The sequence below is a fragment of the Silurus meridionalis genome, chromosome 3, assembly GCF_014805685.1.
Source record: "Silurus meridionalis isolate SWU-2019-XX chromosome 3, ASM1480568v1, whole genome shotgun sequence".
Lineage (NCBI taxonomy): Eukaryota > Metazoa > Chordata > Actinopteri > Siluriformes > Siluridae > Silurus > Silurus meridionalis.
This window is the reverse complement of record NC_060886.1, coordinates 32864469-32875121: the sequence shown is the minus strand read 5'-3', so window position 1 is coordinate 32875121 and position 10653 is coordinate 32864469. Positions and strand designations below refer to the sequence as shown.

Here is a 10653-nt window from a genome sequence, read left to right as displayed (position 1 = left end):
AAGGCAGAACGACAACAAAAGCGCACTTGCAAATTTCTTGTAAGTTAAACCACTACAAACAGTATGATCAAATGTTTGTGTAGATATCACAGTGCAGTTGCACCCAATTTACCTGATTTTCATTGCAGTTTGTATGGCCATAGTACCACGCTTACAGCAATAACCAGAGATGTAGAGTAACGAAGTAGAACTACTTCACTACTGTACTTAAGTACTAAAAGGCCGTATCTGTACTCTACTGGAGTATTGTTTTTTACCTTACTTCCACTTTTACTTCACTACATATTTTCGATGAGTTTAATACTTTTACTCCGATAGATTTTTTATGTTCTGCAATGTTACAATTATAAAAATATTACGAATCATTCAAAACCCACATTATTGTCAGGAATCCTCCTGCCACGCCCCCTTTGGCGGCTGTCATTGCCTCCGCTTTCTCTAAAGCTCCGGGCTTCATTCATTGAACACACCTGAGACTCATTCACTCACTAGCTCTATCTTGAATCTACTCTCTTCTGGTAAGGTATGATTCTAACTTTGTATATCTATTTAACTCAGTTGATTCTAGCGTGTTGGTCTGTGCTTATTAGTTTGGTCAGGTGATTAATCAAGGGTAGTTTCAGTCTCACTCGAGGTGTGAATTGTGGGCAGGGCTTACTCACTTATATTGAAGGTGCTCCCCCCCTGTTAGTGTTAAGTTGGCCTCAGAGACGCAGACGCTTTTCGCATTTACCTATAGGGGACGTCAATTCACCTGGACCCGTCTTCCTCAGGGTTTTGTTGACTCGTCAGCCGAATTATACTAAACCTTTTCACCTCTATGTGCACGAACGTGGTGGTACGGTTTCGGGAAACCTAGCCCATGAACACGGTGACAGATATCGCCCTGTTGCGTATCTTTCCAAATCTTTAGACAACATAGCACAAGGGTTGCCTTCGTGCTTGCGTGCAGTGGCTGCTGCGGCTCTGATGGTCCGGGATGCTGAGAAAACGGTGCTGTCACATCCTTTAATACTGTACACCTCACATCAGGTAACAGCTATTTTACACAACATAAGACCACACTCTTGGCAACGGAAAACTTAACTATTAAGCCTCTTCTCAGCCGCATTCAGCTGTAGTAGCGTTGCGTGATCTGCTAGACGATGTTGACTTAGATGGTTTGGATGACGCACATGATTGCCTTGAACACATTGAACAAGAGACCTCTTGTAGGCCCGATCTTTTAGATACGGCCCTGGAAGAGGGGAATTGTCTATATGTAGATGTTCATGTTCAAAACCTTCTGATGATGTGTATTTATGTGGATATGTGGTTGTAAGATTAAGTAATGTAATAGTTAAAGCTAAATTATTACTATACACATCAGCACAAGCTGCAGAGTTGGTGACACTTACAAGAGCATGTCAGTTGTCTGAAGGTAAAGTAGTGACTATATACACTGATTCTAAGTATGCTTATGGTGTTGTGCATGATTTTGCTGAAACATGGAAGCAAAAAAACTTTAAAACAGCTGATGGAAAGCCCATAGCACATTTTAATCTCATAGGCGACTTTTTAAAAGCTGTTCAACTCCCTGCCAAAGTGGCCATAGTTACACATATGCCACCAGTAGGAAATTTGAGATACATGTTGGTTATAGTTGACAGATTCAGTAAGTGGCCAGAAGCATTTGCATGTGTGACAGAGAATGCTGAAACGGTTGTCAAAATATTAAACGAAAGAGATCATCTCTAGGTTTGGTATTCCTAGTGTGATTGAACGTGATAACGGCACACCTTTTGCTTCTAAAGTAACACAACTTTTGGCTAAAAGCTTAGTATTTTAATATCACCCACAGTCAGCTGGAGTGGTAGAGAGAACAAACAGAACCATTAAGAAACATGTTATTAAAGCCTGCATTGAAACAGCCCGAAATTGAACTGTTGTTCTCCCGGTAATACTCACAGAAATGAAAATGACCCCATCTTTAACAAAACTAACCCTTTGAAAGTTTTATGTTCTAACCTTTCCCGACCCCGATGGGTCAGGGGACGCACTGGCATTTCTTCCTTAGGTAACCTGGAAGTGATGGTGGACGACTACATTTCTGCCCTGGTTGAGAAAATGAATTCTATCAGTGCTGATGTCTCACTAACTTTTCCTCTGCCCACAGATAAGCCAACACACCCTTTTGTGCCTAATCAGCAGGTCCTGACAAGAAGTCTGAAGCCTACCAAGGTCGTTGAGCCGAAGTATCTGGGTCCAGCGAATGTTCTAGCTGTAACCAGAACTGGAGTTCTGACTGATTATCAGCCACAGTGGATACACGCAAGCAGGATCAAAACAGCACCCACTTATTCTATGCACTAATTGGTCTGTTGGCCTATTAGCCTGAAGATCTGACTCACTTGACTGTTTAGTTTAGCTTACCCTGATACCTGCTCTAGGTCTAAATTCTATAACAATATGTGCATAGTTGTAACTAGACCCTGAATTTTTCATATTCTCTTTGAATACATTATTCAGAGAGTAGACTGTTATATATACCTTATAATTCTGCTTATAGACATACTGAACAAGCACTGAGAAATAAATGTCTCATGATGTCTTGGAGAACATGAAACAACTGCTGAACAAAGTTTTTTTGAGAAGATTAAGAGTTTGTTAACACTAATGATTCTTGTATTGATTGTTGGAATTGTACTTTGTATGTTGCCATGTTTAATGACGATGGTAAGACAGGCCATAAAGGCCTCATTGGAGTGGTGGTGATGAAGGATTATATGCATGTTGGGAAAGAATGAAATGGAATCTGTATGTTTTTTTTGCCTTTATCTTTTCATTTGCAGTTTGTCATCAGTTCTGTTCCAGGATGAACATCCTATGTTTTGGTGTGTGTTGCTAAATCATAAATGATTTAAAGTGGCCATTGTTAGTGTTAAGATGGTTTTCACACTATTTTACACACATCACTTTGTCTGTTCAGTGTCTATAGAATATTTACGATGTTAGTCTGTAAGGTAAACAGGGAGCCTTATCTGGGCTCACACATCTCCGGCTAGTATATCCTCTTGTCTAAACAGGAAACAAGTTTAGGACAGCCTTTTCTCTGTATGTGTATATATACGTTCTGCTACCTGCAATAAACAGAAGAAGTGGAAGAACATGCATTCTGTGTGCTGTGTATTTCTTCTTCCCTGATATCAGAAAGGCACCACGGGCATAGCAGGTCGTATGGAAAACCTCTCCAAGAATTAAGTTTTGTTTGGGCATGATAAAAATCTAACACCCCCCTAGATAGGTAGCCCCCCTTAAGCCAGTAACGTTCAGTGTTTATCTAGAAATTCCTAGGTGTACTTATTTGTACTTTTTTGTAATTTCTTTTAAAACACATTGATCTCAAATTGGGAGATCAGTCATGTGCCTCAAACCCATCTCTGTAGTCATCTCTTACAGACACAGACGTTCCCATCCACAGAACAGATGTCACATTGCCAGTAACCTCATCTACCCTTCCCTGTTGTCTCAATCTCAAACAGCGATAGTAGGTGGGCTCTGGAATTGCCAGTCAGCTGTAAGGAAAGCTGACTTTATCACAGGCTTGGCTTCCCACTACACCTTCGACTTTCTGGCACTTACTGAGACCTGGATATCCCCACAGAACACTGCTACACCAGCTGCTCTCTCTTCTGCCTATGCTTTCTCTCACTCACCAAGAGAGACTGGTAGAGGTGGTGGTACAGGTCTACTTTTATCACAGAGATGGTGTTTCACACCTCTCCCTTTGTCTCATTTAACCATGTCTTCTTTTGAATTTCATGCAGTTTCAGTTACCTCTCCAATCAACCTTTTCATCATTGTCATCTACCGCCCCCCTGGTCCCCTTGGAGACTTCCTAGAAGAGATGGACATACTCCTCAGTACTTTCCCCTCTGACAGCACCCCTCTGACAGTTCTTGGTGACTTCAACCTCCCATCTGACAAACTTCAGTCATCTTGCCTCTTGCCTTTTCTGAATACCTTCTCCTTGACATTTAACAGCTGCCCTCCAACACACAAGGGAGGAAATGTCCTGGACCTGGTTTTTACCCACCCTACTCCAGCTACAGACATGACTGCCACTCCACTTCCAATCTCTAAACATCACCTGGTTTCCTTTTTAATCACTCTTCCTATTCAACCTAAAAATAATTTACATGTCTCTCTTATCCGTCCTAACCTTCATTCTATCTCCCCCTTCTCTGTAGCTTCCTGTACTCTTTCATCTCTTCCTGACCCTGACTCCTTTTCCTCTCTACCCATAGACGTTGCTACGGACTCCTTCCTCTCCTCTCTTTCCTCAACCATGGACCTCCTTTGCCCCTTGACTACAAAACCCAAGAAGTCTTCTTGTCCAACACCATGGCTGTCAGAAGTTTTGTGCAGCAGTCGACGAGAGCTTAGATCTGCAGAGAGGAATTGGAAAAAATCACAACTCGATGTAGACCTCGCATCTTACCACGCACTCCTGACTAAATTTTCTTTGGAGGTAACTTCTGCCAAAACTGACTTCTGCCAAAACTGCCTTCTACAAGGAAAAGCTTGAGGCCTCTGCACAAGATCCTCGTAAGCTTCACAACATCTTCTCTTCTTTACTCAACCCCCTGCTGCACCTGCTCCATCCTCCCTAACTGCTAGTGACTTTGCCTTCTTCTATGATGAGAAGATTAAGAAAATCTGCCAGACCTTCACTTCCTCCCCAACAACGACTACACAACACAGCCGACAATCCACTACTTCTCTGTCAAGCTTCTCAACCTTAACAGAAGATGAGATACTGCAAGTCATCCAATCTTGCAATCCCACCACCTGTGCTCTGGATTCAATCCCTTCAACTATGCTTCAGACCATCACACAAGATCTCCTGCCCTTAATCTCCACAATCATCAATGGGTCATTAACATCTGGCTATGTACCAACTACCTTCAAGAAAGCAAGGGTCATTCCCATCTTGAAGAAACCTGCTTTGGATCCATCAGACATCAACAACTACAGACTGGTATCACTTCTCTCCTTTCTTTCTAAATCTCTGGAACGCACTGTTTTTAACCAACTGTCTGTCTATCTCTCACAGAACAACCTCCATTATCCTAATCAGTCTGGGTTCAAAGCAGCACATTCCACAGAGACAGCACTTTTGGCAGTTTATGAGAAACTGCCACTTTTGTCAACCCTCGAGAGCCTCGGTATCTGTGGAACAGCATGGGAATGGTTTGCTTCCTACCTGGAAGATCGCTCATACCAGGTAACATGGAGGGATCCACATCTGCCCCGTGCAGACTCACCACTGGTGTCCCATAAGGCTCGGTACTTGGTCCCCTCCTTTTCTCCCTCTCTACCCAGTCCATTGGTGAAGTCATATCCTCACATGGGTTTTCTTATCACTGCTATGCAGATGACACTCAACTAATCTTTTCTTTCCCGCCATCAGATACCACAGCTTCCGCTCGGATATCAGCATGCTTGACAGACATATCTTCATGGATGAGTGCCCACCAACTAAAACTCAACCCCAGCAAAACAGAACTGCTGGTCATCCCAGGTGATTCATCTCCAGGTCAAGATCTCCAAATAACAATTCATGACTCTCTGCTCTCCCCTTTAGCCACTGCTTGTAACCTTGGGGTAACTATGGACAATGAACTGTCCTTCTTCCCACATGTCGCTAATGTTGCTCGTTCTTGTCGATTTCTTCTCTATCACATCCGAAGGATTTGACGATTTCTGTCCACACAGGCTGCCCAGGTGCTCGTTCAGTCTCTTGTCATTTCAAGATTTGTCTACTGCAACTCTCTGCTGGCAGGTCTTTCCCTGAACGCTATTCGTCCACTGCAAATGATCCAAAACGCAGCTGCACGACTTGTGTTCAATCAGCCCAAGTTCTCCCACACCACCCCACTGCTGCACTCCCTTCACTGGCTTCCAGTAGCTGCACGTATCAGATTCAAAACACTGATGCTTGCCTACAAGGCCAAAAATGGACCAGCACCATCTTAACTCAGTGACCTCATCGCATCTCGCACTGCAAGTATTTATGATGGCTCTGCCTTGTTTTGTGAATAAACTTAGTTTTTTCTAACTTCGGCTTCCGCCTCCGTATCCCGCATAACAGTTATCACTGCCACAGCAGTAGATGGCTCTGTCACAGGTTTGAATAAGCTGGCTCATCATTGAGCGAATCAGACGATCAAAGAAGACAGTGCTGCCTGCCTGCATTGAGAGCACTTTAGTTGGTTTTCGACATCAAAAACCCAGAAATTTCACCTTCAACTCCTTCACTTTCAACTGATCGTGGCGATGAGGAAGAAGACCACCCGTGGCCCTATTTAGAGTCCATGTTTGCATTTGTCAGAGTGAAAGACAATTCATATAGAATGAAGTGCTTACTCATGCTTTCGAAAGATCGCGAAATAATGTCTTTCATAAATTCACCGTCGAATTTGAAGTTTAAGAAGGGAATAATTAAAGAACACGTTAAGCTGTGGAGAAAAAAGCACAAGCAGGGAGAAGAGGGGAGGGCTTTAAAGGGGAAAACTTGTTCTGTTTGTTTACAAAAAGTTAAGCTCTGTGTTTTTAGGTGTTGTAATCACTTTTGTTTTTATATAAGAAATACTTGAATGTGGTCTAATGGCCTTTGAGATCTTTTAGTTGCCCTAACAAGTTATGGATGAAAAAAAAAATGTGCAAGTTCCAAAAAATTACTGCTTGATGCACACTAGTTTAAGAAGGAAATCAGCTGTGGAGAAAAAGGCACAATTTAGGTATTCTTTTAATAATGTTTCAAACCTGTTTAACACAAAAAAAATATTTAAAATAAACAAAACAATATGATGTCTTTTGACTGCTTTCTTCAATAACTACATAACACAATACTTGTACTTTTACTTTCAGTATTTGAGTAGTACATTTTCAAATAAACTACTTGCAATACTTAAGTACAAAAAATGTTGAATACTTTAGTACTTCCACTTAAGTATGGTGCTTAAAGAGCACTTCAACTTCTAATCAAGTCACTTTTACTCAAGTCTGAGTCTCTAGTACTTTATCTCTGGCAATAACAAAAGGGAGCCGCAACTAGCCAACATTAGGCACTAATTTCCTAAGTGGTATTCAGGTGACCTAGATCGTTTGCTCTTGAACAAATGCATGTTGTATTGGTTAAATATAAGAGATTTTTAAATCATATCTAGAACTATTACTATACCATTGGACTGTTCACTTTGGTATTTTATTGGTGTGTCAGAACTGTTTTAGGTTATAGGTTCTAGGTCAGAGTTATCTTTTTTTCAGCTAGAGCAAATTGACAAAGCTTGGTAACATGTTATATGAGGGTTTAAATGTTCTAAGGTTAATTTGATGAGACAGACTACACTTTGGACAAATTCAAAGTCTCCACATTGGACAATCAAAGATAGAGCAGCTGCTAATAAAGGGCAAAAAGCAAGAGTCCAGCAACCATGACCTCGACGTGATTCGAACAGACTACACTTTGGACAAATTCAAAGTCTCCACATTGGACAATCAAAGATAGAGCAGCTGCTAATAAAGGGCAAAAAGCAAGAGTCCAGCAACCATGACCTCGACGTGATTCGAACACGCAACCTTCTGATCTGGAGACAGACGCGCTACCGTTGCGCCACGAGGTCCGAGCGGCTGTTTTGACCTGCCTCATGGCCCAGAGAAGGCTTTGCATTTTTCTCGTTGCGGTTGTAATGACAAATTGAGACTGACGGTCAGGTTGCAGGCTCTGACATTTTCCGCATTGGAAGTCCTTGATTGTTGGTGTAAGTAAGATTCAGGAGTTACATTTTATATCTAAAGTAAACAATCTGTTACACTATACAGTGAAATAATGAACTCAGTGTCAGTCATCTGGTCAGTGATAAAATGTAAGTTAGTTTGCAAAAAGCAAATGCTATGTATAAGACTATGGACAAAAATTTGCAAAGGAGCTTTTAAGGTGCTTTTTGTGTGAGTTATCAACACGTTCTCACTCCCAACTCGTCATATATGGACGCTTGGGCAGGATCCCCTGGAGTCACATTTTGACGCACTGGGTATCCCTTTAGTGTCATTTTTCAACGTGCAGGGATTCCCATAGACTTCTGTACATCTCTGAACCGAAACCTGGGACGTTGAAATTTGACGTGTTGGGGAATCAGACTGCAGTCCGTTTTGTGTTATGAACGGGATCGGGACTACGATAAATAAGAATAAAAAACAATAGCTTGCTATAAATTAATTATGGCAGGGCTACTCAATCCAGGTGATGGTTTCTTTTTTCCACATTTTCTATCTCTAAAACTGCCTCTTTCTCACCAACTACCTGTGTGTCTTCTCTCACCACGTTTATTTATTTATTTATTTATTTATTTATTTATTTATTTATTTATTTATTTATTTATTTATTTATAAGGATTTATTTATTTATTTATTTATTTATTTATTTATTTATTTATATTTCATCAGTGGTGCTGACGTCATTGTATGGAGATCTCATGCTCCATTGCGATTTTCCACTTGGTAAGTAGAACAGTTGATTAATATAACTGGGAACAATCCCTACAATTTACTGAACAAAAACTGTTCAATCAGGTGAAAAAGTTGTGTTTAGAAGCTGTAGAAGTGAAAGGAAGCAGTTTTGTGATGCAGTAAATCACAGCAGACATTATAAAAATATAACTTGCTGCACCAAATGTGTAGTAGCAGGCTAAGATAGCTAATTACATTCAAGTTTGTTTATTTGTTTTTCCACATTTAATCATGCAAAGAAATAGAGGAGATTGTATGATATTTGGAAATTGTGTGTTTTAAGTTACCAAAATGACAGTAGCACTTTAATACTTAAGCCATTTATAAATGTATAGATGAGGAACAGGGTTGCCAGATAAGTGTGTTTTCCAGTAATTGTTTACAAATCCACACAAAAAACTCCACACTACACATCATTCTTAGCAATAACAATACAAATTAATGTCGACAATTAATTAATTATAAAAAACCAACAATACTGTGGAGCATCACATATTTACAATATAATAAAGCAAATTAAGCGTTCTTGTCTAAAGAAGGTTAGGTTAGTCATCTAGGGTTAGGGTTAGGGTGTTCAGGGGTCACCAACATGGTGCCACATGAGTCGCCCGCTTTTCTAAAAATAACTGTTTCCTACTTTGTTAAATCATTGTTGATAATTATTGTGAGAAATCATTAACATGATCAGTGTCTTCACATAGATGAATATTATTAATTATTAATAATAGCATAATATATGGTAAATTGAGCAAATTTGTTATTTCAGATCAAACTGAAAACTGTGTGTATTAAACTGGTAGCCATTCACATTAATCGGTACCCAAGAAGCAGCTCTCAGTTTTAAAAAGGTTGGTGACCCCTGGTGTAGGTCATCTAGGGTTAGGGTGTAGGTCATCTGCCAACACTGATGAAGAAAAAATTGGTAAAAATGTAAGGTGTTCAATTCTGAATTCTAAATCTTTTTTTTTTTCTCTTATCAGGTCCTTCAGATTTGCCAGCTTCGAACATTCCTCTTTTATTTTAATCCCCTTACCACACACACACACACACACACACACACTAGCAAAAGGCACTTTTAAGAGCCACGTCTGTCTTGTTAACTTGCTCTCTCTCTCTCTCTCTCTCTCTCTCTCTCTCTCTCTCTCTCTCTCACTGTTTACATCTGTAGATGTTATATCTGTCTATCTTTCTGTATATTTCTGTGTATATTTCTGTATATTTCTTGTCAAATTATGACTAGGCCAAAATTCAGGCCCTGTCCAGACTCCCAATCAGGCAAGCAGGAAAACTTGTCATGTCTGCTTTGAAAGTCTGTCCACTAAACAAAAAATAAAAGACAAAGTGGTGTCACTGGATAGACAGTGGGGACAGTCTGTCATGAAAAGCAAAAATGCTGGGCGTATAATTGATTCTGCCCGTATTGCGGTAAGTAAAAATGCTAGTTTTTCACTTGTTATTTAAAGTGCCTATGTTTGTCATATAGTGATTATTATAGTCTAGTACCAGTATGATGTGGCCTTCATAAACCCATTTAACTTAGTCTTCTTTGTATGAAATAAAACTTATCTTTATGTTTAAGTTGTGTTAAAGAGAAAAAATAAGTTGTGTTCTCTGTCAAATAATGAATCAGTCATGTTGGCAATGGTAAAAATTTTGACTTTTAAAAAAAGTCAAATGTTCTCTTTTCTCAAATAATAAACTTTTTGAAACTGATTAAGGCCCTTTTTTTTTGCATTGCACTCCATTGAATGACCTTAAAATAAAATTGCTTTATACAGAATGAATGCACTTGATAATGCAGTGGGTTTAACTAATGTGTATGTGTAATGCTTAACTGCTTTTGTTCATTTCAGGTGCGGAAACTTGAGGCAGTGGGTTACAAGCCTATTTTATTTATTGGCAAACAAGATAAAAAGAATTCAAATAGGTGGGTTGCAGACATAATCACCCATCTGCTCCCCACTCCTGTCACAAGAAATTTTTTAAATAAGATGAGGACAGCATATGAATTTATCTTGACTAAGGGTAGGAGCAAGATTTTTGTTCAGAAATAATAATTAGTATTTAAATTGCATGTTTTTTTGTTTGTTAATATGTACA

General features: G+C 39.8%; 1 non-coding gene across 1 annotated transcript; it reads right to left on the bottom strand.

Annotated features, from left to right (window-relative positions):
• Window positions 1–7595: 7595 nt before the first annotated feature.
• On the bottom strand, window positions 7596–7667 carry trnaw-cca. Its single transcript has one exon. It is a non-coding gene; the product is annotated as a tRNA-Trp (tRNA).
• Window positions 7668–10653: the final 2986 nt, after the last annotated feature.